At 48.2% G+C, this 27,972-nt stretch overlaps 1 long non-coding RNA gene across 1 annotated transcript in view; it reads right to left on the reverse strand.

The window, feature by feature from the left end:
• LOC125105163 (uncharacterized) overlaps window positions 1-26,935 on the reverse strand; it is a 79,131-nt gene extending 52,196 nt beyond the window's left edge. Inside the window, exons 1-2 of the long non-coding RNA XR_007128822.1 lie at window positions 26,822-26,935; window positions 12,055-12,330 (exon numbers count right to left, since the gene is read on the reverse strand). This is a non-coding gene — a long non-coding RNA (uncharacterized LOC125105163). The remainder of the gene's footprint in view (window positions 1-12,054; window positions 12,331-26,821) is intronic.
• Between the last annotated feature and the right edge of the window lie 1,037 nt (window positions 26,936-27,972).

The raw sequence follows: 27,972 nt of genomic DNA on the forward strand, positions 1-27,972 counted from the left end.
ATTAATCGTAGCTTATCTTTTTTGCCACTCTGACCTGTCAACAAAAACAATGACAAGATAATTTCCCCTCTCTCTTCCAGGAAAAACAGCCAGCGCTTTGTGTTCCCAGACCTGGGTGTCCTGACCCCAGGCAGGGAGTTTCCAGCTCTTTGTGCAGTCAAGCCTGCCCGGGGAATTGAAAGAGGCTTCCAAGAAGGTAAGGGGGTAGAGGTTTTTGTGATTTGTGGATAAGAGAGGGGCCCGATCCCCTGAGAGTGGATGGATCTGGATTTGTGGGATTTTCCACATGACCCGTCCCTTGCAGTTTGTGCTCTAGCCAGGGCCTGATGAGAGCCAGCTGTGGACACTCACTGCTCTGGTACCTGGAGCAGCAGGAAGGGTCCTCCGAGGGGGGTGCTGGAGCTACAGAGAGGAGCCACGAGGGCCATCTAGGCAGCTGCCTGGACTAGACGTGCCCCACAGGAGGGAGGGACCAGTAGATGACAGAGGCTTCAGAGGCCCGAAACAGCCGCAGTGACAGGAGGGACACACACCAATCGACCATAAGGTAGCAACTGAGTTGACCTTGAAGATCTTCCAGGTCCAGTATTACAATATCCCCGTATCACATATCGATCTCCCCCATCCCGCAACCCAACTGACGCAGCACCCTCAGATGTTCAGTTTACAAGCATGCTCTGGTCTCCACTCTTCCTGGGCAAAGCTGACGGTTGCCCAGCGGTGCACCATTTGCCTGCCATCATCCCAAGAGAAGTCCGTGCCTATGGGGCTTGGGGGAAGCCACAGGCCTCAGCTTGGCCAAGTCCAAGATGCCAACAGAACATTACAGAAGCTTTTGGATTGAGTGAAAAAGTTTCCATTCTTCTTCTTGTCAGACTACAAAAGCAACACCTGCCCGTGATCAGGCACCAACAGGCAGGGAGCCATTCCCCTGTTTTCTGCAGGGATCTCTGGCGGGCTCCGTCTTTCTCTAGAACCACACGGCTGAGCCAGCCAAGGTCTCCACTCTGGCCCTGACCCATGGCTGACTTTCACATGATTTCTGAGTTTAGCCGGCCTCCGGGGTCCTCTCCCCAGTAAAGGCAACGCTGCCACGTGCAGGCCTGAGCTTGCCTTCCTCGCCAGCCTTTATATAGCCAGGCACGTTCAAAGTCCCGGGATGTCCCGTGACCGCCCAGAGGCCTCTGGGGACGGTACTTGTGGCTTGACTGGTTTCCTCACGTCCCAGTCCTGTCCCTCCATCTCTCTTCCACTTTCCAGTGTGCCCCCATGTTCACGCTTTCATCTCTACGAGTAAACCCCCAAGTGTTTAAACACTTCTTTCTCTGGGAAGCCCCGCTAACCACCCAGGCAGAATTCAGTGCCTCTATCTCTACACTTGGCCACGGTTTCATTTCCCTGTGGACCATAGTTCATTGTTTACTTGTCCTTCTCACTTACCAGACAGCAAATCTTTAGGGAGGAGAAAGCCATAGCTTATCAATCCCTGTGCCTTCTGTAATTTGGGTGTAATAAGTATTTTTCTTTACATCACTTACAAATCCATTTTAAAAGTAATACTCTATATGAGCGCCTGGAGGGCTGAGACAGGTGTCCGACTCTTGATCTCGGCTCAGGTCTCAATCTCAGGGTTGAGTTCAAGCCCTGCACTGAGCTCCACAACTGGGTGTGGAGCCTACTTAATTAAAAAAAAAAAAAAAAAAAAGAAAGAAAAAAGAAAAAAGAGAGATAGAGGGAAACAAGACATAAGTGATTCTTAATGACCGAGAACAAACTGAGGGTGGTGAAGGACGGTGGGTGGGGGATGGGCTTGCTGGGTGAGGGCCCTTGGGACGAGCCCTAGGTGTTGTATGCGGATGATGAATCACTGGATTCTACTCCAGAAACCAATATTGCCCTGTATGTTAATTTTAATTAACAAAATTTAAATTAAAAAACAAAAAAACAGTAATACTATAGAGATGGAAAGTTTGAACTGTAGCAATATCTGGTTTCAAAAGAGATCACAAGCTATCCAAGTAAAGAATTCTCATAAAGCTGCTTCTGGAAAGGCAAATTTCTTTTAAGAAATTATGGTAAAATATACAAAAATTTGCCACTTCAAGTAACCATTTGAGTATACGATTCAGTGGTGTGAAGGATATTCACACGACTGTCCGTCTTGACCGTCTGTCTCCAGAACATTCTCATCTTTCCCAGCTGAAACTCTGTAGCCATTCAACACTAACTCCCCATTCCCCATCTCCCCCAGCCCTGGCAACCACCATAGTACTTTCAGCCTCTATGAACTTGATACTCTAAGTAGCTCGTACAAGTAGATTGTACAGTGTTTGTGTTTTTGTGACTGTCTCATTTCACTTAGCATAATGTCCTCAAGATTTGAAGGCTGAATAATATCTCATCGTCTGTAAATGCTGCATTTTGTTTATCTATTCATCCACCCATAGATACTTGGGCTGCTTCTGTCTCCTCGCGATTGTGAATAAAGCTGCTGTAAACATGGGGGTGCAAATACCTTTTTGAGATACCGCTTTCACTTCTTCTGGGTGTCAATCCAGAAGCGGAATTGCTGGATCCTATGGTAAGTCTACGTTTAATGCCTGGAGGCGCCTCCATCCTGTCTTCCACAGCGGCTGCCCTGGTTTGCATTTCCTGTAACAACCAAGAATTCTAATTTCTCTGTATCCTTGACAACACTTACTATTTTCTGTTTTTCTTTTTGTCTTTTTTTTTTTATGGTAACCATCCTAATGGGCATGAAGTGGGATCTCATTGTGGTTTTTTTTTTTTTAAGATTTTATTTATTTGACAGAGAGAGATCACAAGTGGACAGAGAGGCAGGCAGAGAGAGAGAGAGAGGAGGAAGCAGACCCCCTGCGGAGCAGAGAGCCCGATGCGGGACTCAATCCCAGGACCCTGAGATCATGACCTGAGCCGAAGGCAGAGGCCTTAACCCACTGAGCCACCCAGGTGCCCCCCTCATTGTGGTTTTTGATTTACAGTTCCCTATCGATCACGGAAGTTGAGCGAAAATACATTCCTTTAATATGTGTTTTCAGCTTGGGGGACCTGGGTGACTCAGTTGGGTGGGTGTCCAACTCCTGATTTCAGCTCAGGTCATGTCGGGGTCATGGGGTCAAGCTCTACATCAGGCTCTGTGCTCAGCAGGGAGTTTGCTTCAGATTCTCTCTCCTTCTCTTTCTGCCCCTCCCCCTACTCTCTAAATAAGTGAGTAAAATCTTGGGGAAAAAATATGTCTTTTCAGCTTATTAAAGAAATACAGCATGTACTATAGAACATTTTAAAAATACAGTAGCGAAATTTACAGAAAAGTACAGAATTATGCAGGAGGAAAAAATTACATGTAATCCAGTTACCTAGAGATAGACACGGTTGACAGTTTGGGACTATCCCTCCAGTTTTCTTTGTCTACGGAAGTGAATTTTTATGGCAAAATCTCATCTTATTTAGCAGCTCCCCACCCAGCAGATGTACCCCAAGAAGAAACCTTTCTTTGTTCAGTGAATTATTTGCTAAGTTCTTGGAGGGGTATGCTGGAGGAGAAAAGTATATCATTGGTTTTGAGTTGATTAGCAAGTGTTTGTTTTTCTGAGATGGCCTATAACCAAGGGCAGGGGGCAGAGTGGGCTCTGGTCAGGTGGTGATTGTACCAGTCATGGTGGAAGGGAAGCATGTGGGTGGTGAAGATGGACCACTGACATGGGGTGAGAATTTTGGAGGAAAGAACAAGTGTCCGTAGAGGGATTTGATTTCATCTTAGCCTCCATACAAGATCTACAATGAAATCTGTAATGCTCACCAGAGGGTGGTGGAGTGTATTTGCAAACGCAGTCATCATGAAGGTGCCAGAAGGGGAACATGGTTGCAGGAGATCGAGAACAAATGTTGACATAGAGGCATAGCTTATACATGTATAGACACGGGCATTTGGAAAGTTGGGCTGATATTATGTGCACTGTTCTTGAGCTTTTTGTCATGTAATTTAATAATCTTATAGAACATTCTTTCTGGGCAGGACCGTGAACTAGTCATCAACAATTTACTTTTTCTTCTTGGCCTTCTTTGCTGGGTGATGGGGCCACATGACTGAGTTTGAGCCAAAGGAGAGTGGGAAGAGTTCGTACCATTTCTGGACCCAGGTTTATAAGAGGCAGAGGTACCCCCTTTATCTTCCTTCCCCTTCTGCCAACTTGATGAGGATGCTGACAAAGCCCTAGGAGATGGGGGAGGCAAAAGGTGGAAGGAAGCTGGTTTCCTGAAAAACTAGTGGAACCAAGGGAAAGAGAGCCAACTGCTGACCTGGAACACTTGCTTCAGGCTGTCATGTGAATGAAAAATACAATTCTATTTCTAACAGCATCGTCTGACCTACCTCATCTACCATCAGTGGCTGCAACTTAATTACCCAATACACTACCGTTAGACAGTTGCAATGGATAAACTGCACTGTGAGGTCTAGAACTGTGTTTCAGTTCAACGGCCCAGTTGTTGGGTGTAGCAGATAAAATGCTCTTGGCGGCAAGTAACAGAAAACTGAATTAAAACTATTAAACAAAGAGGGACTTATTGGCCAACTGGGAGCCCAGAGGTACAGCGAACAGCACTGATTGCTACAATGACATGAGGACTCTCTATCTTCCTACCTCCCCTCTCTTTCACATCCAACGTGGGTTGCCTCCTAGGGCTAAGTCCCTGATGACTGTAGGATGCCTGGTGGCAGTAAGGTCCACATGCTGCCTTACTCCCATGAAACAGGAGAGACTGTTTCCCATGATCAACTCGACTGATCAGGGCTAGACGCTGGAGCTGAAGGTAGGCTCGGGCCCAGCCACACCACAGAGCTGCCACCAACAGTGCTTATCTCTATGCAGGGACAGAGAGCCTGGATTGCTCCCATACAAAGAAGAAAGTCACCTGATTCTAGCTTTCTCGGAAACACACCAAAGCTCCTTTGCAGATGCTAAATCAAAGTCAGATAATTTCCCCCTTATATGTATTGAAATATGTCTTTGAAAAAATTACTTTCTGCAAAAAAGACAAGAAGATTGAAACCGTGAAGGAGGTCGATGATTTATAGACAAGGACACAGAGTCAACAACCAGGGGGAAATGAAATGACTTGGAAACAAAGTCCAGATAACCCAGGAAGAATATTTTATATGAGGCACTTTTATGGCGGGATGACACAAAGTGGAAGAAAAGAGGACAGTGAGGTATCCTGACATCGCGTGCAGGGTATATAAGTTCAAACTTGTTTCTCAGTCTGTTCCCTCTCTGTTATTGGAAAACTTTGCTCACTTATCATGCAAATTAAGCATGACTGTCAAGGACACGGTATCTGTGCTAAGTTCAGGCTACATATGCTGATCTCAGCTCTTCCTCCAGACAGTGTAAATTCATTTTCCCGGACATCATACCATGTTCTAGAAATAAAAGAGAGGTAGTTAGGTGAATGCTTTTTGCCCTATACAGTATTACTTTTCCTCTAAGACAGGAATTAGAGATGTTTTACTTATTGCTTCAGAGAGGAACTGGGCCAATTATTTTAATGCACACAAAAAATAATTCCTTTCAGCCCAGACACTCTTTGATTGATTTAAAACCCCTGCCTGCAAAATCTGCACAAACAAAAGAAATCTGAAGAGATCTGCTATATAATAAGATTAAGTTCAAATGACAAGGCGGGTGTTTATTTTAAATTAATTGGTAATGCCAACCACAAAGTGCTCTAATTCACCTTTTCCATTGCTCTATAGGGAGAACAAAAACAAGAGAGCCTGTTTTTCTGCCCCGACTCCACCCCAGGGCAAACCTTTCCAATCTTTCCAATGCAATCCTTTAAATCCAGCTCAATTTCCACTCCTTCCCTGGACTCTTCCGGGACTAGTCCCTTCCTTGTCTTCAGACTGCCTGAAATTCACTGCAATGGTACCAAAGAAATAGGGGTTAAGATCTCAGACTGTGATGTCAGATTTGCAATCACCCAGGATCTCAGTCTGCTACTGGGACCTGGGGCTCCACCACTCTGAAAAATGACTGCGAGGATAAAATGAAGTCCTGCTTCACGAGAAGCAGTCAATAAATGTCAGCTTTTATTAATACATTAATATTTTATAGAGAGTCTCCTCCCCCGGTCTGGAGTAGCACAACATTGGGCAGATAGTGTCTGCTCTGTCTATCCCTGTTGCATTGGACAGAAGGGGATTGAAAATGTTTCCCGAAGAGGGGGATGGTTGTGGACCCGGATGGACAGAAAGGTCAATGGCTGTAGGGAGAGGGTCATACCATTCCAAAATGCACCTGCACAAGTACTCTGTAAAGGTAACTTGAAGCGTCTACAAACTCCAACCAACCCCAGTGACTCAAAGAAACCCTGGGGATCCCTGCTCTCAGAGAGACGTTCAGCAGAGGCTGTGAATGTCAGCCTACCATTCAAACGACCACCGCTGGTCAGAACTCTCTGATGACTGGCCAAACCGAAACAGGCGTCTTGCTGGAATTTCGACATGGGCCAAACTCGCAAAAATTTTGTTAGATTGTAATGGGTTTGCAGAGGAGAGGCAATGCTTAACATTTTTAAGGGAAGAGAACAACAGATTTTCAATCACCTAAGAGTTCATAAATGTGCCGCTTCCAAAGGATCTTTACGTCTTTGTCAAGGGAAACAAATCTGTTCGGCCCTGAAGTGAACAACACAAGTTCAGCCACTGGTACTCAGCATGACTGAAGTTTGTTTCTTTCTCAAACACAAATGTTAATTGCTTATTCATGGTCAGTGCTAAGAGCCCGGACCAGAAAATGATGTGAACCAGCCTCCAAGCTCTGACTCTCTTTTCCACTAGGCAAGATCTTGGGAAAGTTACATACTCTCTCCAGAGATCCGTTTCTTCATCTGGGAAATGGGCATAATAATTCTCCCTCCTTGAATGGTTGCTATGGAACAAGCCAATCCATGTAAAGAACTCGGCCCAGTGTCTGCCAGGTAACAATGTCCAATAAATGCAAGTAATTACAGTAATAATTATTCCACAATTCAGATTTCTTACTATTTTTTTTCTTTTTTTTTTCTTACTATTTTTATTTAGTGTTGTCTTCAAATGCTGTTAACCACATCTTTGCATGAAACTCGGAGACAGCACTTGGCTGTTTTAAGGAATTTGCATTTTTTTTAACCCATAAATCTTCTGACTGCTGCTCTGTGGGTATCGGGAATGCTAAGAAAGGTTGTCACTGACATCGTGTAGGAGACAGCAGAATTAGACCCAAAGGTGAGGGAAATTGACATAATTTACAATTGCTTATTTGAGATATCAGCTCCTCTTCCAAATTGAGTTGTTTTCCTACCCTCAGCAAAACACACTTCAATTTCCTCTCTGACTTGGGAAAACTTCTATAAATCAAATAACTACCAAATCATCGATGCCCTTGAACTGAATCCAGAAAGCCATGACTTACGATGTTATGCGCCCAGTACAGCAAGAATGAGCTGAAAGTAATTCTCCTTAGAGACCTTTACAGAATAGGTGCTTTTTGTATGTGCTCTCAGGTGATGTCATCACCTCGCTGCCCCAGGGGAGCGCCAGGAGCTGTGACATGGTCCCCAGCAGCGACAGATCATGCCTCTCACCTGGACCCTTGGTACACAAGGACCCCTTTGTGAGGCCACTCTCCAGGCATTTCTGCTTGTAAAAGGAAGCACAGATACTTGACCTCCACGAGGACTGGAATCCCCATGTCAGCCTCATAAGAAGAAGGCTCTCACCGCGGAGACTAAAAGCCACAGCCCCCGACAGACACTAGTGAGCCCCTGAGAATGCAGGGAGTAAGGAAGACGTAGTACACCCCTCTGGGAGGTAACAGTCCAGTGGGAAGGAAAGCAGCTAAATTATCGGGCAAACACGAATTAATTACAACTGTAATGAGTACTGTGAAGCAGAGAGCAGTTTCGGATTTTATACTGGGACCTACTGGGAGGGAGGGTGGGAGGGTTAGGCATGAAATTGAACATGCATTTTTTATATCAAAATAAGCACAGATCCATGATGTGGAACACAAATTTTGCTTCTGTTTCAAAGATAAAGCTAGGGACAACCGAGAAATTCCACATTTGCCTAAGTTAGGACGGGCTGTGTCTCTCCAGGCTTTGGAGTGAGGCTTCAAGCGGCTTGGTGTGGCTGACAGGAAGTTTGAGTAGCCCTGGCAGGGGCACAAGGCCTTGGTCTCAGCGGGTGAAGCCCCCTGAAGAAATGAGGAGGATACCTACAAGGCCGGCTGGGGGGCAGCCCATGGTCAGGAGATGCCTGGCCCGGATTGGCAGCCACCAAGAGGCTAAAGCTTTCTCAAAACTCCTCATGAGGCTTTCAGACTGTCTTCTCAGCCCAGGCTGGCCTTCTTGTTCTAAGGTGTCACCTAATTTTCACTCAGGGTGTGTGTGTGTGTGTGTGTGTGTGTGTGTGTGTGTGTGTGTGTGTGTGTGTATGTGTGTGTATGAAAGAAAGAGAGAGAGAGAGATGTCAGCCATCATCTGAACATTCCTGTACTCTACTACCCCGACTCTGGCCTCTTCAAACTTCTCTGACTAGACCCGTAGGTGGCCTTTCAGAGGTGTGGAGAAGGGATGCTCAGGTTGCCATGGGATGAGCAGTGACCGGTGGGGAGAGAAAGGGATGGAGGTCAAGAGCACAGCCTCCTCTTTCATAAAACAAGTGGGATGGAAACACCTGGAGAAGTCTCACCCCTAACCACCTCAGAGGTGGGAACAGCTGCAGGACAATCTCCAGGACCCAGAAAACTCACAGCACAGTAGAACGTGAATGCTTCCAGGGACTCGCACTAGAGTTACTGAATCCCTGATTTCTTGAACATCATCAGATCTATAAGAGTCCTAAGGAAAGTGCATTAAAGGATAACTGAAAAAGTAAAATGATCCCTTAAAAACTTTCATAATTTTATTACAATAGGAACCCAGTTATTTGTAATCAACATTTCACCTAGATCCCTCGACATGCGTCACCAGCAGCTGCCTTGATCTCAGAATAGTTTGTCACATAAAGTGTTTATCTGTGTGACAATCATTGCAATGACAGAGAATGCCCGTGTTGGTACATGGATACTGGTCCTTAGTACCATGCTCCCCGAGATTTGCATCCCTGTACACCAGCAGCACTGCAAAATTTGACGCCTGAAGATAGAGAATACATATTTTTAAATGCTGAGAATTTAATTTATGGTATATTTCAAACCAGTTGGAAAAAGGTGTTGGGTTGATATGCTGCCTGCTTTGGGGTCAGAGGAAAGGTAGACTCCACTATCCTATCTCTATCTTACCCAATAATTAATTCCTTGTGGTTAAAGAACCAAACATAAAATTAACAATCTTAAAATATATGTATATACATACATTGTTTTTAAAAAGAACTGGACTTTAAAAAGAACTGGAGATAGGGAAAGTCACTTAAAACAAGACTCTAAATCCTTAAACCTGAAACAAGATAACTGACAAATTCGACTGCATGAAAATGACAAATCTTGCAACTAAAAGAGACGCCATGAACAAAATTATAAACAACGGTGCCACCACTATGGAAAATGTAGAGTTCCCTGAAAGTTAAAAGTAGAACTACTGTATGATCCAGTGATTCCACTACCGGGAATTTACCCAAAGAATAGAAAAACACTAATTTGAAAAGATATGTGCACCCCTATGTTCACTGCAACGTTATTGACAATAACCAAGAAACAACCTAAATGTCCATCGACAGATGAATGAATAAAAAAGCTACGGTGTACACAAACACACATACACACTGGAATATTATTCAGCCACAGAAAGTAGAAAAACCTGCCATTCATGACACCATGGCTGGACCCTGAGGGCAGTAGATATACTAAGCGAAGTTAAGTCAGACAAAGAAAGACAAACACTGGATAATCTCACTTGTATGTGGAATCTAAAAAGCCAACCTTGCAGAAACAGACAATAGAATGGCGGTTGCTAGGGACAGGGAAAGATATGGGGAGATGTTGGTCAAAAGTTCCTGATGGTAAACTCCCAGTTACCAGCTGAGTAAGTTCTGAGGATCTAATATACAGCAAGGCAACTGTAGTTAACAATACTGTGTGGTATCCTTGACAGTTGCTGAGAGTAGATCTCAAATGTTCTCACCACACACACACACACACACACACACACACACACACACACACACACACAGAAATTATGTGAAGTGAAGGATGTGTTAGCTTCCCTAACTCTGGTGATTATTATGCAACATATGTATATGCCAAATAATCACATTATACAGCTTCAAGTTACATGTCAACTACAACTCAATAAAGCTAGGTGGGGGAAACCCCAAAAAACAAAATTAAAAAGAGAATGTCCAGACTGGAAGTAAATAGGGACATACCTTACAAGCTCTCTCCCAGGCAAGTTTACCACAGCAGAATCCCCCTATCTGTGACACTCAGACTTCACAGAGCATACATCTCTATCTAACACAAAGTGCTCTGGACCAAGGTTAATACAGAAAATTTTATTTGTACATTCCCTAGATTCAATATAACATTTTAAACAAAGTGGCACGTGTGTGAGGGGTGGGGAGGAGTTCTCTAGTTACTTTCTACATATAATTGGAAGAATGTCAGAATCACATGCAGATGTTGTGAAAAGCACTCAGTGTCAGCAAAGGGATTGAGTCTGATGTTGAGGATACTCTGACCAGTGAATGCACACATGCAAATATCTGTGAAAAGTCATTCACTGTTTCATCATCAGGAAGCAACCTTTGGTGCAACTGACATGCTGATTTGTTACACACAATTCCTGCAACTGACATGCTAATTTGTTATGCATGGTTCATGCAACTGACATGCTAATTTGTTATGCATGGTTCATGCAACTGACATGCTAATTTGTTGCACATATTGACATTGTTCTGTGTTTTAGGAAATTGGTTGGTAGTGAGGAATTGATAGGAGAAAAGCTGCTGTAACATTTCACTCAGTGTCTGGATTTTAGGAAAGTTCCTGATGGTAATGAGAAATGCTTGCATTCACGACCAGTAGTACAGACAAAGGGTTAATATCAAATAGCTCATTCAAATATGAAGGGAAAAACAACCACTAGAGGACAGGGAGAGAGTGGAAATGGACAATTCACAACAGAGAAAATATGAAATTAGACAATAAACACAAGCAATGCTCAACCTCACCAGTAAAGAAGGAAACACATTAAATACAATAAAATAATTAACTACCACTTTTAAAACTCACCATATCAACAAAAAAAAAAGAAAAAGTTTGATAATATTAGAAGTTGTTGGTGATGTAGGAAACGAGGCTCTTTTACATTGCTGATGGGTATGTGTGTGCATGAAGGCATTTTTTAAAAAAAGACTTTATTTATTTATCTGAGAGAGAGAGATAGTGACAGAGATAGCGAGAGAGAGCACTCGAGCAGGGAGGAGAGGGAGAAGCAGGTTCCCTACTGAGCAGGGACCCCACTGCAAGACTCAGTCCCAGGACCCCAGGATCATGACCTGAGCTGAAGGCAGACACTTAATCAACTGAACCACCCAGGTGTCCCAGTGAAGGCATTTTTCAAGGCAAATTGGCAAACCTATTAAAGTTGTCACATACACATGCTCTAACAATTTATTTCTAGAAAACCGTTACTCAGAAATACATGTGTGCATAAATATATATGTCTGTATGAGGGTAATTATCATGGCATTATTTATAATAGCAAACAATTTTGAAAATATCCAAAAGTACTCCAACAATGTAAAGATATTACGGCATGAAATGCTGTGTAGTTGTTAGAAGAGCAGGATAGACTTCTATACCGACGTAGAAAGGTCTCTGAGAAAAGGACGTTAACAGAGAAAGTTGCAGAGCAACATGTGTACTGTTCCATGTTTATGTATATGCCTTTTTCTACAGAAATATAAATAAATAAATGGAGAGACACACACACACACACACACACACAAATATTTAAGAAAAGGGACTGTTAACTGTTGAGAGTGGTTACCTCTGGGAAAGAAGTCATCCTAGGAGGAGATGGTAGAGATGTGTTCTCATTCACTAAACGTTTCAGTTCCTTTCCTGTCACGTTCCTTTCTGTGGAGGACGTATTCCCATGCCATTGAACTTAGGAATGGCTATATTACTTGGTTTAGTCAAAGAAGTGATGTTGGTCAGTTTTGTGCTGAGTTCTGGAAGTCAGGGCACCATTTGCCTTGTCATTTTCTTTCTGCCATGAGATGGACAATGCTCCAGATGGTTAATTTTTCCATCAGCTTTGGTTCTAGAGGAAGGAAAAAAACACAGCTGTAGTGGACTTGTAGAAAACATGCAGTTATGAATGCAGTATGAATACACACTATGAATAAGACATACACCGTAGGCCACTGTGATTTGGGGTGGTGTATGTTACTGTACTATAACATGACCTATTCTGACTGATAGAAAAAGAGGAAGACTTCTACAACTTTTTCTCTGGGTCTGTACTGTGTGAGCATTAAATATATATATATATATATATATATATATATATATATGTACATTTATATATGTACATGTTTATTATACAAGTAATATATGAATATATATGTACTCATATATTACTTGTATAATAAACTAATTTTTAAAAATTAACATCTTAGCAAAATGACTTACAAATGACTATATGTCAAGGACCTATGAGATTACCAACCAATAAAAACTGCAAAGTTCAATCCTGGGATTCCAAGGGGAATGTTGAAGTTCCTGCCTGAGATTGACAGGCCGGTATACCACGGCCACAAGCTCTACTGCTATGAAAACATTGAAGCTGTGTTGTCAAGCCAGGGACCAAGAAGTTGTGGCGGTTAACTGGACATGGAAGAATTCTTCTTGTGCACACTAGTAGGGGAGATCAGGGTGGTAAACAGCTACCCGCTCAACCACATGGTCAAAGACATCCCAATAAACAGTGAGGCTGCAGTAATTGCTTTAAAAAAAAAAAAAAGATTTATTCAAGAGCGAGAATGAGAGAGCACACGAGTTGGGGGAGGGGCAGAGGGAGAGGGAGAGAATCACAGGCAGACTCTGTGCTGAGCGTGGAGACCCACACAAGGTTCAATCCCAGGATCCTAAGACCATGACCTGAGCCGAAATCAAGAGTCAGCCCCTTATCCCAGTGAGGCACCCAGGTGCCCCGCAGTGACTGCTTTCATAGATTCTGAAAGACACTGTTCTTCAATAGTAAGGAGAGAGTTACAATTATTGCTGACTCACAGGTGTCTGAATATGTCTGTTTCTCTGAATGTGTCCTGAACACAAAGAATTTGAGAACCACTGACCCAGAAAATAGAGTAAGTCATTGTGCGTAGATGCTTATTTCCTTGTGGCCGCTGTCCCTTGCTCAAATTCCAGACTCTCCCCACTTAGAGACCAGCGCCTCCTCTCTGTCAGGTACCCGAATTGCAATCCTCAGTGCAGACGCCATCTTTGCTCTCAAACTTGCAGCCTAGCTGAGGCAGAGCCATGAAAAACCTACACCCAGAGGCAGGGCTAACAAGAACAGCCGTAGTAACCCTTTCTGGAGGGAGTGGTAGTTTCCAAGCACGGTGCCAGGTATATGATTTCTAATTCTCAAAAAAGACCCTGCAAGCCAAGTATAATTACCCCACTCTTTCAGATGAGGAAGTGGAAGTTGAGAGAAATTAAGGAACCCCCTTCAGTTCCGACAGGCAGTAGGTAGGGGTCAGTCTCAAGGTCTTTTTATTATCTACGGCAAGTCACCTCCTCTTAAGGGCGGGGAGAATAAATAATAGTTCTGGGAAGGGGGTGGTTAAGCTTCAGATCCGAGCTTAAACCTCCAGAGTGCCATGCAGAGATCCAGACTTTAGCTTCTGCCATCCCCAGAGGGCGAGGAAGAGCTCTGGTTAGTGGCCAGCCCAGCCATCTGACTTAGGTTAGTTATGGTTAGCATTCTTCCCCTTTCTGCCTGCACCCCCCTCCTCCCTCCAGTGCTGGAGTAAACATCTTGCTTGCTTGGGGCACGAGGGTAGGGGTGAGGGAAATCTTCACAATAGCTCTGCTGTTGGGCAAAGGATTCTGGAAGAGGTAGATCTAGCTTGTGGTGACACCAGGGACCCCAACGTCCAACCCCTCAAGTCCCTTCTGTGACTGAGGTTAGGGAATTGGACACAGCTATTTGCCCTCAGCTCGGTACCCTGTGTAACATTCTTCCTGGTTAAGCACTCAGCACAGAGAAATGCCCTAAGAAATCTAACTCAATCTGTTCTCAGTTACTTAAGGAAGTTTAACCTGAATGAGGATATAGCAAGGCTCCCAGCCCCAAAACTGCTTTCTTATGGGACTCATTTTCCCACTCAGCAGGAGAGTGGAGAACAGTGAATAGACAAGATTTCACCAGAAGAGCCTAAAAGAGCCTAAAAGACCCTGAATAAGAGGCGTTGGGGATGGTCTCCTTCCCTGGGCTCTGCTTTGGGACTGAAGGTGTCGGACTCAGTTGGCCATGCATCCAAGATTGGACAAGGCCTCCCGAGCACCCAGAAAAGAGCCAGGAACTTCTTAGCTGAATGAGAGAAATTCTAGAAAACCTACAAGATGGCAAGTCAGATTCTGGTGAGTGGCTCAGCTCTATACTGTGGATGGAATTAAGGGAAAAATAGACTTGGCCCTGGGATCAAGCACCAGGCCAAAAGGAGAATAGGAGCTAAGGGTTGGACAAATAAAAGCTCAAACAAATGAGGTGTACATGGAAGGACATGCTCATGAGAAAACTCTAAATACTGGATGCTTTCACAGTCTTTGGAGAGCCTGCTTTGAAGGTTCATATTGAGGTAAATTAATGTGGCTTTCAGTATTATAGCTGTCTTAGTCAGTTCAGACTGCTATAAATAAATACCACAGACTAACATCTATTTCTCACAGTTCTGGAGGTTGGAGTCCAAGATCAAGGTGCGGGCTAGCTCAGTTCCTTGTGAAAGCCCTCTTCCTGGCTTAAAGATGGCTGCTCTCTCTTTATATCTTCAGATGGTGGAGATAGAGAGCTCTGGGCTCTCCATCTCTTCTTATAAGAATGCCCGTCCCATTGCAGGAGTCTCACCCTCACAACCTTATGTAAACCTAATCACCTTCTGAGAGACCCCCTCTTCCAAATACCATCACAAAGCAGATTAGCAATTCTGGTGAGACATAAACATTCAGTCCATAACAGTAGCATAATAAGATTACATGTTGGGGGGCTCTGCTTTTGTACAAAACTTTGATCACTGAGGTAGGCAGAATTCCAAGATAGCCCCCATGATTCTTGCCCCCACAATCCTGGAGATGGGTGGGCCTGACCTAATCAGCTGAGCTCCTTAAAAAAGGGTCTAGGGGTCCAAGATGGAAGAAGGTGGAGAGACTGGAAGCATGAGAGAGATTTTCTGGGGCCTTGAAGGAAATAACAGCTAAGTTGCGAGAGAACCTGTGGAAGTGAGGAGATGTGGGAGGCATCTAGGAGGTGAGGGCAGTGCCCAGTGATAGCTAACAAGAAAATGGGAACCTCAGTCCTACAACCAAAGGCAACTAAATTCTGCACAAAGCTAAGTGAGCTCAGAAGAGGACCCCATGCTTCCGAGGTGGCTCCTCCCACCCAACACTTTGATTTCAGCCTCCTGTGACCCAGAGCAGAGAACACAGCCACACCATGACAGGAGGTCTGATCCACAGATCTGAGTTTTCATAAATCTGCATGGTCTCAAGCGCATAAAATTTATGGTAATTTGCTACACAGCATAGAAAATTAATACAGTCTCCTTTCTGTAACAGATGGGTCCACACCTCTGGGTCCCTTTGTCTTCTTAAAAACAGCTTCTGTTTGGTTGTTGATTACATTTCCCCCTTATATGAATAAACCACCTCCTTTCCATTTTCTTTTTTGCTACCGGTTCCTTCGGGAATTTACATAGTAATTAAGATCTGTGCGCACACGCTGTTATTTTTAACACTATTTAACACAGAAAGCTCTATTACCTTCTTCCCAACCTCTACAAAGCATTTCCAGGGCACGCATCCCTGTGAGGCTGCTGTTTTCCTCCCTCTCAACCTGTATTGGGGGCTCCCAAAGCTTAACATTATGTTTATTACATAACAGCAAGACAGAAGCCCAAACAACCTGCTGCTGAGCTTTTAAATAGAGCCACACAGAAATCTCTTCTGGCTTGTTGAAGAGCCGCTTCAAATGTCTCCTAATTTCAGCAATTTTCTGGTCTATAGAATAAAAAGTCTAAAAATGGCTCTGAACGTATTTAAGTGCACTCACAGGAAACCCTCCCCTCCCCCTGCCAGCTAGGCTGACACAAGGGGGTGGGACACCGGGGGGAAGCCAGGGCCCTTGGGTGCGTTGGGCTTTGCAGGCAGCCTCTCAAGGACTGTTGCCCGGGGTATGAGATGCTGTCAGGGGAGAAAATGGGAAAGGCACGGAAGTGGAGCCCTTAAAGGTTGGCACCAGAGTAGCGTGACTCAGTAGCAGAGTCCTCTCTCCCTTGGTTCCCTGTTCTCATGGGCAGGACCCTTAGCTGCACTGAGAACCAGACCAAAGAGGTCTGGTTTGAGAAGAGGCGATGTCTCAGCTTGGGCAGTCCACTGAGTAAAGTTTGTGCAGCTTCCTTTTGACCACCCCAGGTCAGTTTCATTTTCATTCATTTCATTCTCAGGCACAACCTCCCCCTCCAGGGTCCCTCACCTCCCCACGTCACCCCAAATCTTTGGGCTTAGCCCGTGGGAAAAGAGTGCCTCTTTCCTCTCTTCCAGCCACCCACCCCAGGCTGACTGGTTGGGCTCCTCTTAAATCCACACTGTGGCCAGGGAGCTAGAACCCACCGTCTGGCCAGGACAGGGGTACGTGTCCGCTTCTAGAACAGAAGGATGAGGTCACAAGTGTTGAGAGTGGGGGAAGGGTGTGTCCCCAGCAGTAAATCCCGGTGCTGTTACCAGAAGAGGGTGGAATGGATTCTGGGTGGACCAGAACAACCGATGTCCTCTAGCCACCGGCCCTATTCTGAAGCAGGAGAGGGTTGGGAACACTTCAGGCCTGGAGAGGCAATCAGGACCAAAGGATCTCTGCCCCCCCCATGCTTCCATTGAGCCCCCCAGAATCCTATGTGTTCATCTGTACGTGAATACGCACCTCAGCCAGCTCACTAGCCCACAAGAAGAATCAATACATCTATAGCACATTTTTTTCTCTGCCTGGGCCCTCCAATTTCCTCTCACCATCAAGGAGGTAGGAATTCTGTGCCTCTGCCTCATGCAAAAGAAAAATACCGACCTGTTTTGCCCAATGTTATTAATATTGGGATCTATTTTAAAACCGCTCTAATATAGAACAGTATGTTTTAAAATGTTTCTTAGTGGGGTACCTGGGTGGCTCAGTGGGTTAGGCCTCTGCCTTCGGCTCAGGTCATGATCCTAGGGTCCTGGGATCGAGCCCCACATTGGGCTCTCTGCTCAGCAGGGAGTCTGCTTCCCCCCCTCTCTCTCTCTGCCTGCCTCTGCCTACTTGTGATCTCTGTCAAATAAATAAAAATATTTTAAAAAATAAAAATTAAATTAAAAAATGTTTCTTAGTGGGATCATCTATTTCATTAATGATACTTAAATCATTAATTTTATATTTAACCTAAGGAATGTGATTGAATGATTCATTGTTGTCTCAAGCTTGTATTTATTGAATATGAAGTGTTGGGAGCCAAGGGAAACAAAGACATTCGACACTTCTCCAAAAGTTTACAGTCTAGTAGATAAAATAAGTGCATAGCACAAAAATAGCGAAATATGGTTCTGTGTCAGAATCTGTTTCTTTAAAAAGACAGCTGACTCTGTGTTCACCTAACTCCCAGCTTGAGGGGTTTCACTGAAATTAGGGAAGGTTTGGCTCAGGTATGTAATATAAAAAGGGCCACTCGGTGGGGCGCCTGGGTGGCTCAGTGGGTTAAAGCCTCTGCCTCCGGCTCAGGTCATGATCTCAGGGTCCTGGGATCGAGCCCCGCATCGGGCTCCCTGCTCAGCAGGGACCTGCTTCCTCCTCTCTCTCTGCCTGCCTCTCTGCCTACTTGTGATCTCTGTAAAATGAATAAACAAACAAACAAACAAACAAAAGGGCCACTCGGTAGCTCTGAATTCCAGGAGAAATTCTGGAGGTTGGGAGAGAGCTGCAGTGTTGAAAGGAAGCATTTCACTTCAAAATGAAGCATCTTTGGAGCGCTCTGAAAGCCTGTGAAACCCAATGAAGAAAATGATTCAATCCTTCTTGATCTGGCTTTTAACATGAGCCAGGCCCAAGTGAGAGACCAGTGCATCAGACTCTCAACGGCGCATGAACCATTTGGAGAACCTGCTCGTCAACAGATTGTGCGGGAGAATCTATTAAAGAAAATCCGGGGCGCCTGGGTGGCTCAGTGGGTTGAGCTTCTGCCTTTGACTCGGGTCGTGATCCCAGGGTCCTGGGATCGAGCCCCGCATCGGGCTCTCTGCTCAGCACGGAGCCTGCTTCCTCCTCTCTCTCTCTCCCTGCCTGCCTCTCTGCATACTTGTGATTCCTGTCAAATAAATAAATCTTAAAAAAAGAAAAGAAAAGAAAATCCATCATGCGAAGTCAGAATGGAGAGTGAAGGGACAGGGGTATGTCCTGGGCCTTGACAGGTTCTGCCGAAGTCACACCATGGGTTCCGAGTTTGAACATCTCTAGGAAGGGCCTGGTCGGCCTCTCTTTGGTCAGATGACCCCCTTGGGTGGGTTAACTGGGGCTCAGGGGGGAAGGTCATGTCCTACGAAAGAGTGATCCGTCTGTATAAGCCATGCTTGGGTGGGGAAGGCAACCGTGCGAGAAGGTCTACTACTGCGGTGGGGTTGGGGGTAGCTTGGCAGACAAAATCGTGGGTCTGCACTGTTGGAAGTTGGGTGGAAACACGTGACAGCTCAGCTTCCATTTTCCTAACACTTAGCTACTCTTGCAGCATCGAGGGCTCAAGTAGGAGGCCTTTGCTCTGAAACACGAGCCCGGGATGGGGTAAGGAATCCCTGCCCGGACTGCCGAAGCTGGGTACTGTTCTCAGCCCCGTCCCACGTGAGCCCCCATATGTAGAGCCCACCGCAGTCGCTCAGTCTTTCTCCAACTGGACCCCTTCGGGGCTGGGGTCCTTACCCTGCACCTGGCCTGTGTCCCAAGCTTCATCACGTGCTGGCGGGCATCCCTGATGCTTCTGGGATCCCGACCACCCTATGCTCCTAGCCCCACGTGCCCCCTTCCGGCTGCAGCTCACGGAGGCCTGGGGACCACCCCACGAAGGCGGCCTTCAAGACAGAGCTCCGTGTGGAGGTTGTGCGGAGCTCTGAGGAGGGAGCGAAGTAAGAGACCGAGGGAGTCGGTGTTCCTGGAGGCAGTCAGCACCAAAACTGTGTGGGAGAGCTGGCTGACACCAAAAGACCATCTGGGGAGTTCTGACTTTTTTCCCAACTTCGTTTCCTTCCCGTTCTCCTGGCATAGGCAGTTTGAGCTGGCTGGAGTGGGTGAGCGTGGTGAAATCAGAAAAAAAAAAAAAAATCAAGTCAAGACTTGACAGCCTCAAACACCAGAATAACGAAATCTGGCTGTCGATCCAGCTGTAGACCTCTGCTAGTTTAGGAGAACGCTTGAAAGCCATGGGCAATGTACAGATCCCATGGCGAGCAAGAGTTACCGTCCAAAGCCATCCCTCTTCCTGGATGTGAACCTTCAGAAACCTCCGTGGGGCTCTTTGCCATCTCCTGCCCTTCCAAGGGGACTACAGGGCAAAAAGCGGCCACGAGCGAAGCCTGCCAGTGGGCCGGCAGTGCTGACCCCTTCCCAGACCGTCAAAACCCTCTCTGAAGATGGGAAGAGACAGCCCAGCATCTGTGCAGTTTCCAGACCTCCCAGGGATGCCCTCTGAGACAGAGGCCACAGCCCATGTGTCAGACCAGACTGCTAACGTGGTAGCGTCAGAAAGGTTTCTCCTACTCTCCAGGGGTGGAGAACTGATCAAAACATCCAGTTTTTTAAACTCCAGGAATATGAGGAGGCATTGATCTCTAATTCCTGGTCTTTAGGGAAAAAAAAAAATCACTACACTTTTTTTTTTTTTTAAGCTAACTCTTCAAAGGAAGGGGTGGGAGAGAGAGTGCTGAAGCCCTAGACATTTCTTCGTTCTTTTTGTTCTGAATGTGGACAGTCAGCGGCCAAGTTTTGGTGGAGGTGGCGTGGCAGGAGAAAGATGGATCTTGAGGGCAGGCAACAGGGAGGCATCCCAGCTGGGCATTTCTTAGCTGCGTGACCTTGGACAGTTTCTATCCCCATTTGAGCCTTAATCTCCTTATCTAGAAGACTGACATACTCATAGAATCTCCCTGGAGTGAAAAATTAAACAAAAGAATGCACATAACTCTCAGCTCGTTGCTCGGTGCACAGGGGCATCCGAGGAAGAACCAGTGTTTGGGGAGAGGGTAGAAGGTGGAACAGGGAGAAAGCAGGATCTTAGGAAGGTGTCAGGGTTGAGCCACACCCATGTCACAGAAAGCTCCTTGAGGTTCTGCCGTGGTTGGGCTCATCCTGGTATCTCTAACACCAAGCATGGGCCTTCTGCAGAGCAGGCACCCAGGAAGTATCTGCTAGCTGGGCCCTGGGGTCCTGGTCAGGGAGAGGTTTGCAGGAGGGGAAGGTGGACAGGCGAGAGAGGACAGAGAAGCAGGAATGAGACAGCGGTGGGGATGAAGGACAATACGGTGACAAAGCCTGAATGGTGGAAAGCGCCCTGTCTTTAGAGCCCCCATAAAATTAATGGACTTGTGATGGAATCATTTCCAAAGTGCTTTGGAAGCCAGATGGGAAGCTTATGTCATTGTTTTCACTGCAAGCTAAACTGAAAATAATGAGCCCCATTCCTGCCTGTGGGGAAGGTTCTGGTTCCGCCATTGTCTACCCTTCTCTGTCTGGCTTCGCTGAGATGCGGCCTTCCCGTCCTCTCTGCAGGCAGCCTTGTGACTTGTTACCTGCTCTGTGAGGCTGTCTGAGCAGCTGGTGCTTTGAGGTAGAGTGGGGCAGGGAGGACCCAACCAAACATTCCACCTCTCCTAGCAGATGAGCGCAAAACACCAAAAGTGAACCAAATTCTGAGGCTCGACACCTGGAGGGGGTTTGAAGCCTCCCTGAGAAGCAATAGTTAGACATGAGGCTTCTCCAAGCCGTGGGAGAACCAGACCACTGCACAGATACGTTAGTGGCTGGTGTGGGAAGGAAACACCAGACCCAGGGATACGGCAGGGTCCTGCTCTCTACTTTGCAACTCACCCTCTGTCAGGCCTATTAACCTGTCCGGACCTTCGTTATTCCCCGGCAAGCATCCTTGACCCCACCTGTGGTTAAGGTGACATTTTGCCTCTCTTCCCAAGCTCGAGGGCCCAAATGTTTCCCTGGCATGGATTTTACCCTCTCTGGCATGACATTTCTTTTTATACTTTAGTTAATTGCTTATACACTTCTTGGCACAGCAGACTGTGAGCGCTTCGAGGGCAGGAATTGGTTGGAAACACAGTTCATGATCATTCATTTTTAATCATTCGCTTAACAAGTATTGGCCAAGCCCCCTAGGGACTGGGCTAAATGTCTAAAAATAGAGCAGTAAGCCACTCAGGTAAAAAGCCCTGCTCTCAGAGACTTCCTGACGGTGCGGAAGGCAGATAATAATGACAACACATCACCTAAGCGAGGAAAATAAAAGCGGGGCTCCTGCAGCACACAACTCCAGGGGGCGCTCTTCCTAACACCATACACTGCTGTTGGCGCTCGCTAGATGATGGGAGAGCAGCTGCGCTGGTGACGGTCTGGCCCCGTGACTGCTACGTGGTACTGTAAGCATCCTGGCAACATTTATGAAAGAGTACTGGTCTCTCTCTCCACATACTCCATAATGTATCCATTCTTCTCTCCTTTCTGCGCGGGCTTCCGGCAGGCACCTGCTTGAGCTTAGGCAGGGCCTGGCGACTAATGCGGTTCTGTGACTGGAAGTGCCAGGCTTCACTCCTGGGCGGGTGCCTGACCCTCTCCAGCTTTTTCCGCTGCGGCTGCAGCGACCAAGGCAGCTACGAGCGGCGGACTGTCTATCGTCGGAGCCCCTGAGTGATTCTGTGGAGCAGAGAGGGTCATCGCAGGAATCGTCTGCAGGCTAAGCCTTTGTGATGTTTGGTTCAGCCACAGTGATTCTGGGGTTTGCTGCCTGGGCAGAGCCTGATCTCTTCTGACCAATGCTCCCACCCGCCTGCAAGCTCTTTCAAGGTCAGGAAATTTACTGGGCATAGCACGGGGTGATCACAAAACGCTAAAAAACAAAACAAAAAACCCCAAACCTGATAGACAAAAGAGTAATGCACATTGATGAACAAGTGTTATCAGTGCTTTTGCCTTCGGCTGGAGTCCCTCAGCTCTGCTGCAGTGGACCCCGGCGGGCCCCAGGCCTGGCCACCATGGCTGGGTTGTTCATTGGCAATGGGTGGGTTTCCTTCTACCCCCGAGGTCCTCTCTGCAGTGTTGGAGGCAACGCTGCCTTTTTCCACATAGGAAAAAGCGCACCAGTTTCTTTCCACGGGATGCAAACAATCTGGAGGAAGGACAAGATTTCGGAAAACTCTAGCCCCCCCCCCCCCGAGTCAGAGCAATTGGGATCTTTGCTCACCCAAGCCCCCCGTGTGGCTCACACAGAACAGAGAGACCCTCGCAGCTGTGCTCTGAGTATAGACAGAGATACAGACCAAAACGCTCCCTTCCTCCCAGGGTGAGGACGACACTGCTTCACATCCACTTCCCTAGGCCGGGGATTATCAAACCCGGCATGTCTCTGCGTCACCTGGAGGGCCTGTACGAACAGTTTGTCACCCCCTCACCCCCAGACACTGAGACACAGTGCATCTGGGGTGGGGTCTGAGAATGTGCATTTCTAATAAGTTCCCGCGTGCTGCTGCTGCTGGCCCATCCCTTAGGCTGATGCTCTGTCTCTCAAAGTCAAGGTTAAGCATAATACCTTCAGAATAACACTATAATCCGCTACCACCCATTAATGGTCCAGGAGGCACGGCTTCTTTCAGATCACCCAGACCAGGAAGAGGGAAAGGGAAGTCTCAGGGAGGGGAGGGCCTGGGAGGGAATCCAGAGTGAGGGCTACTGCCCAGAGGAGAGAGCAGACGTGTGCCACAGAGGAAGGTCCCAGGATGAGAGCCAGAAGGAACCTGGGGCCGATCTGGGTGCAGAGCTGGTCACTGGGGGTAAAAAGAGCCCTAGACTTCGAGTCCGAAAACTTGCAATCCTCTCCCATTAGACCTTGCAGCTGCTGGCCGCCACCCAGGTGAGCCCCTCCGGAGGCGGCTGAAGCTGGTCTCTAACATCTCCCGCTGCGAGAGCCTGCCTGGTTTCTGGGTGGCTCAGCCGTGCCCAGGCCCCTGTGCCCAGCGCACCATCTGCACCGGGCCTGAGACCCGGCGCGGGAAACCTCCCGACGGTGCAAGCGCTCTGCCACCTCCTTGCGGATTTCTCCTCCGAGCTCCCGGCAGGGTTGTGCTGTGCCGAGGGTTAGCGTGGGTGGCCGTGACTCACTCAGCCTCGTGGGGAAGCAGATGCTGCCAGCGCTGCCACGGAAACAGGCTAAATCAATCCCAGTCCCCGCAGGGGGCAGAGAACAAGCTGCCCGCAGCCACGGAGTAGGGGCCGCTGTGGGGCTGCTGTGGGTGCGGCCACGGAACCGGCGAGTGCGGCCTGTGCCCGGCTGGCCACGGCCCTGCCCCAGGAGCTGGGCTGGCAACAGCAGCTCCAGACGCTGGTGCAGGGACTGCACCATGTGACTGGGGGCGAAGACCGTGGGATGTTGGTGCTTATGGGGGAAAAGGGAAGAAGAGAGGAGACCCTCACTCTTGACTCTCTTCCTGCACTTTCTGGAAAGGTCTAACTCCGCTGAGGCTGCTCCCTCACTGGATGATGTGGAGCTGCCCTCCCTCCCAGCTGGCCAACACCACCACTGAGGGGAAGGGGAAACGGAGGCCAGAGGTTGCAATGACCGAAGCAAAGTCCCACACCTTTCAGAGGCAGAGTCAGGTTGGGCTCCCGATATCCTGAACACTGGGTCCTCGTAGGTTCCACTGGAACCTGCCTCCCTCGGAAACAATTTGCTGGGCCTTGGGCCATTTGCTTTGCCATGAGTATCTGCTCTTCAAGGCAGTGGGAAGTGCCATTAATAACACACTCTGCTTTCCCCCAGAGCAGCGGTGAGCCTCCAGCCCCCGTCCCCACCACCCCACAGCTCCTAAGCCAGGCGAGTGAGTTTCCACTGGCTGGTTTCCACTGGAAACCCTAAGAGCTTCCCATCTGCCCAACATCCTACCATTACAGAGGTAGGGACAGAGCCACGGCAGGGTGTCCTGGCTTTTCAGACCAGCTTCCCCCATCCCATACACAGGGCAGGGGCCTTGAGGGGGTTGCCTAAACTCATCAGTTCCACCTGGTGATTCTCACGCCATTTCCCCAGGTGCCCCCCTTCTACTCCCAGCTGAGGCTCACAACTGGGTGTGGTGGCGTCCGCACAAGTCTTTATGCCTGGCAGCCCCTCAGCCCTACCACGGCCACTTCCCCCTTCCCCAAACCCCTCGCGGCAGAGAGGGCCGGGAGCACCCTTCCCCTTCCATTTCATGGTGGAGTAAAGGCCAGCATGGGGCCCCTCCCACGTCAGGTTTGTGGGTATCCCTTTCCCTGCCCTCACCTGTGTCTTTGATTCATCGTGTCCCTTCTCCTAATTGCTCAACTTCTGCCTTTCTGTGAGCTCCTCCTCAGTCTGTAAACATGTTTCTGTCTCTTTCACAAGAAAAAGCGATGAAACGAACTGGTCACTCTCCTTCCCTAACCGAAGAGCTGCTTCTTAAAGTGGCCTGCGCTTGTCCTCTCCCCCTCCTGCCTCTGGAGAGCTCCCAGCATCTCCTGGTGAAGCCCCGTTCTTCCTCCTCTGCGCTGGCTGCCCCGCCCCCCGCTGGAGTCGCCCATGGTCATATCAACACCCAGGGTGGTCTCTGATGTCCCCAACCTGTCTGGACCTCCGGCACCAGAGGGGGCTGGGGCCCTCCCACTCCCGCAGCCAGGCATCTTCTCTCAATCAAGCCGTTACACTTGGGCTCAGCCTTCCTGACCCTTCAGCTCCAGCCTTTGCCCTTCCTACCCACCCCTGTCCCCAAACTGGGCTCTCCACCAGTCTACAGGACCAGCCTAAAAAAAAAGAAAAGTGTCTGTTGTCTCCTTCATCTCTTCTGGCTTTTTCCCTACCAAAAACTGCTACAGAGTAGAAGGAGAGGGTCTCATTCTCCATCTTGGAGCTGAAGGGTAGGCTTTGAAAGAGGGGGGAGAAAATGTTTCCTTCGATCATACTCTAAGAACCACCTGGAAGGCAGGGCAGGCTCATCTCTTCCCAGCTTGGTCGGGTCAGATGTCCCCTGTGAGGGCACCACACCTCCCGCCTGAGCAACTGCACCGCGACCAGTGGCCTGCCCCACCGCTGCCCTCCTCCCTGGGCAGCTCTGCACAGCCGGGAAGCGGCTCTCCCTGCCAAGGCAGAAAGGGCCTGTGCCTTCCGTCAATGTGCTTTGCAGACTCAGAAGCTCTCCACTCAAGGTGCCCCGGAAAATGGCAAGACATTTCTGTGACACCAGCGCCCAAGACGGCAGCTGGCTGTCCCCCGGCATACCCAACGCCCCTCCTAGGAGAAGGCTTGGCCAGGCTCCTGGGAACGGCCCAGAGAAACCAACGTACTTAACCGCCCCCCAGAGATTCTTCCCAAAGCCCTTCCACATCCCCCCAAAAGCAGACTGTCACATCTCAAAGGGGACAGCCCTGCTCCCTCCTGCAGGACTGATGTCAGATGACCACCTGGGAGGCTTGACGAGTTCCCCGAGCAGAAGGCTCTCTGGGTGACTAGGAATCTACAGGAGGGACTCTGGGAAATGGAAATATCTTCCTGATTCGGATCTGAAATCTGCCTCCTTGTAACTTCCGCCCACCTGATTCCGCTCGCTGGTCCTCAGAGGGAAATTTCTCATCATGCATCTAATTGGTCTTAGGGTAGCTGGAGGAGGCGAGGACGGACGGTTTGCCTATTTTCTAGAATGAGGATGCCTCGGGAGGTCAAGGGGGTTGCCAAAAAGCTGCCCGGGGGAAGTGGGGAGAGAATGCAAGTGTCTCCACTTTTCAGGCCGGTCCTGCTTCCATGAGCCGGGCTCATTCTTGCCTGGGGCTTCCGAGCGCCTACGGCAGGCACCTGGGAGCGCACCGGGGATACTGGAGGCCTGGGATACCTTGCCCCTTTCCAGAGAGTTCTCAGTTCCAGCTTAGGAAAAACACACACACACACACACACACACACACACACACACACACACACACACACACACGATTCACAGCATAAACTCAGCCAGCAGCCTGGGTGGCTCTTCGTCACCCAGGAAGGTCAGCCTAAAAAACCAGGTTTCTTATTTTCAGCTGCACCCCCCCACCGCCGCCGCCCTCCCCCCTCCCCTCCACCAGCACAGGCCAACAGGCAGGAAAGAGATCACGTGGAGAAGCTTCTCTTCACCAAAGAGAAGGGCCTGAACTTGAAAGGAAGAAGAAAGGCCTGGAGAAGAGTTTGGAAATGACAGCCGTCAGCGCTGGGCTTGGAAAGACGGCAGAGAGCTCGTGGGTGTGTGGGTGGGAGGGTGCTCACCGGTGCCAAGGCTGAGTCGTGTGGCAGCAGGGAAGTAGGGGAGCAGGGCCCTGAGTGGTGCCAGAGCTGCAAACCAGACCCACAAGGCCTGGTCTCCTCAAAGGCAGGTCCTAGCAACTTCCAAGCCCTAGGATAATGGGGCCGGGCTCCACCCCAAAGATGTGCCCTCTTCCTTCTTAAAGACACAGCGCTTCAATTCCCCCTTGTCTGGCTGCTAGCCAGCCAGCAGCATTCGGGCTCAGTACTCCAGGCTTCGCTCTCTTTCCCTTGGGTGGCAAAGTTGACTCCACCAAACACTTTAGGCACAGGGAGACCCAGGCCCTATGCTCTGCAGCTTGTGGAGTCAAGAACGGACATCTTCCCTCATGGGCTAAATGGTCTCCCCCCACCCCCAATTCATACGTTGAGGCCCTACCCCTCAGTGTGGTTGGCATTAGAAGGTGGGGTCTCCGGGGGGTCATCAGGTTTATGATAAGGTCTGGAGGGTGGAGACCCCATCGTGGGATTAGGGTCTGAAGAGGATGAGCACAGCTTTCTCTTGCCGACGTGTGAGGACACAGCTAGGCAACCTGGTGCCTGCAAGCCAGGAGCTGGATCCTCCACCAGGAGCCAAATCTGCCATCAACTTTATCCTGGACTTCCCGGCCTCCAGACCTGAGAGAGATAAACGCCTATACTTTCTAAGCCACCGAGTCTACGGTATTCTGTTAGAGCAGCCTGAGCTAAGACAGCCTCTCAGACACTCAGAAGGAGAATCTGCAGAGATCTGGTAACCCAAACAGCACTGCAGAGGGGGTCAGATTTGCCAAGCTCCATTTCTTATGCTGGAAGGGGCAGGGAAAAAGAACCATCATCTCTGTGAAAGCTGCCTTTGGCCCTGATCTCTAGCTGTCATCGAATTGAAGGGTTAGTGTTGAAATCCAGGGCTCCCAGTTTGGATGAAAGACAGTTCTAAAAGAGGTGAATATTCCCAAATAATAGTGGGTTGTGGAGTTCCAGACAGGTGCGAAACGAAAGTTAGATCCAGGCACTCTTCCTGTCTTTCCCACTAATAGCTGTGCAGCCTTGGGAAATCACTGCACCTCTCTAAACTTGGGTTATTTCATTTCATTTACCTGAGGATAAAGCCTGGTCTGCTCGACCTTCTTCAA

Source organism: Lutra lutra, chromosome 7 (assembly GCF_902655055.1).
Source record: "Lutra lutra chromosome 7, mLutLut1.2, whole genome shotgun sequence".
In the NCBI taxonomy this organism is placed as follows: Eukaryota; Metazoa; Chordata; class Mammalia; order Carnivora; family Mustelidae; genus Lutra; species Lutra lutra.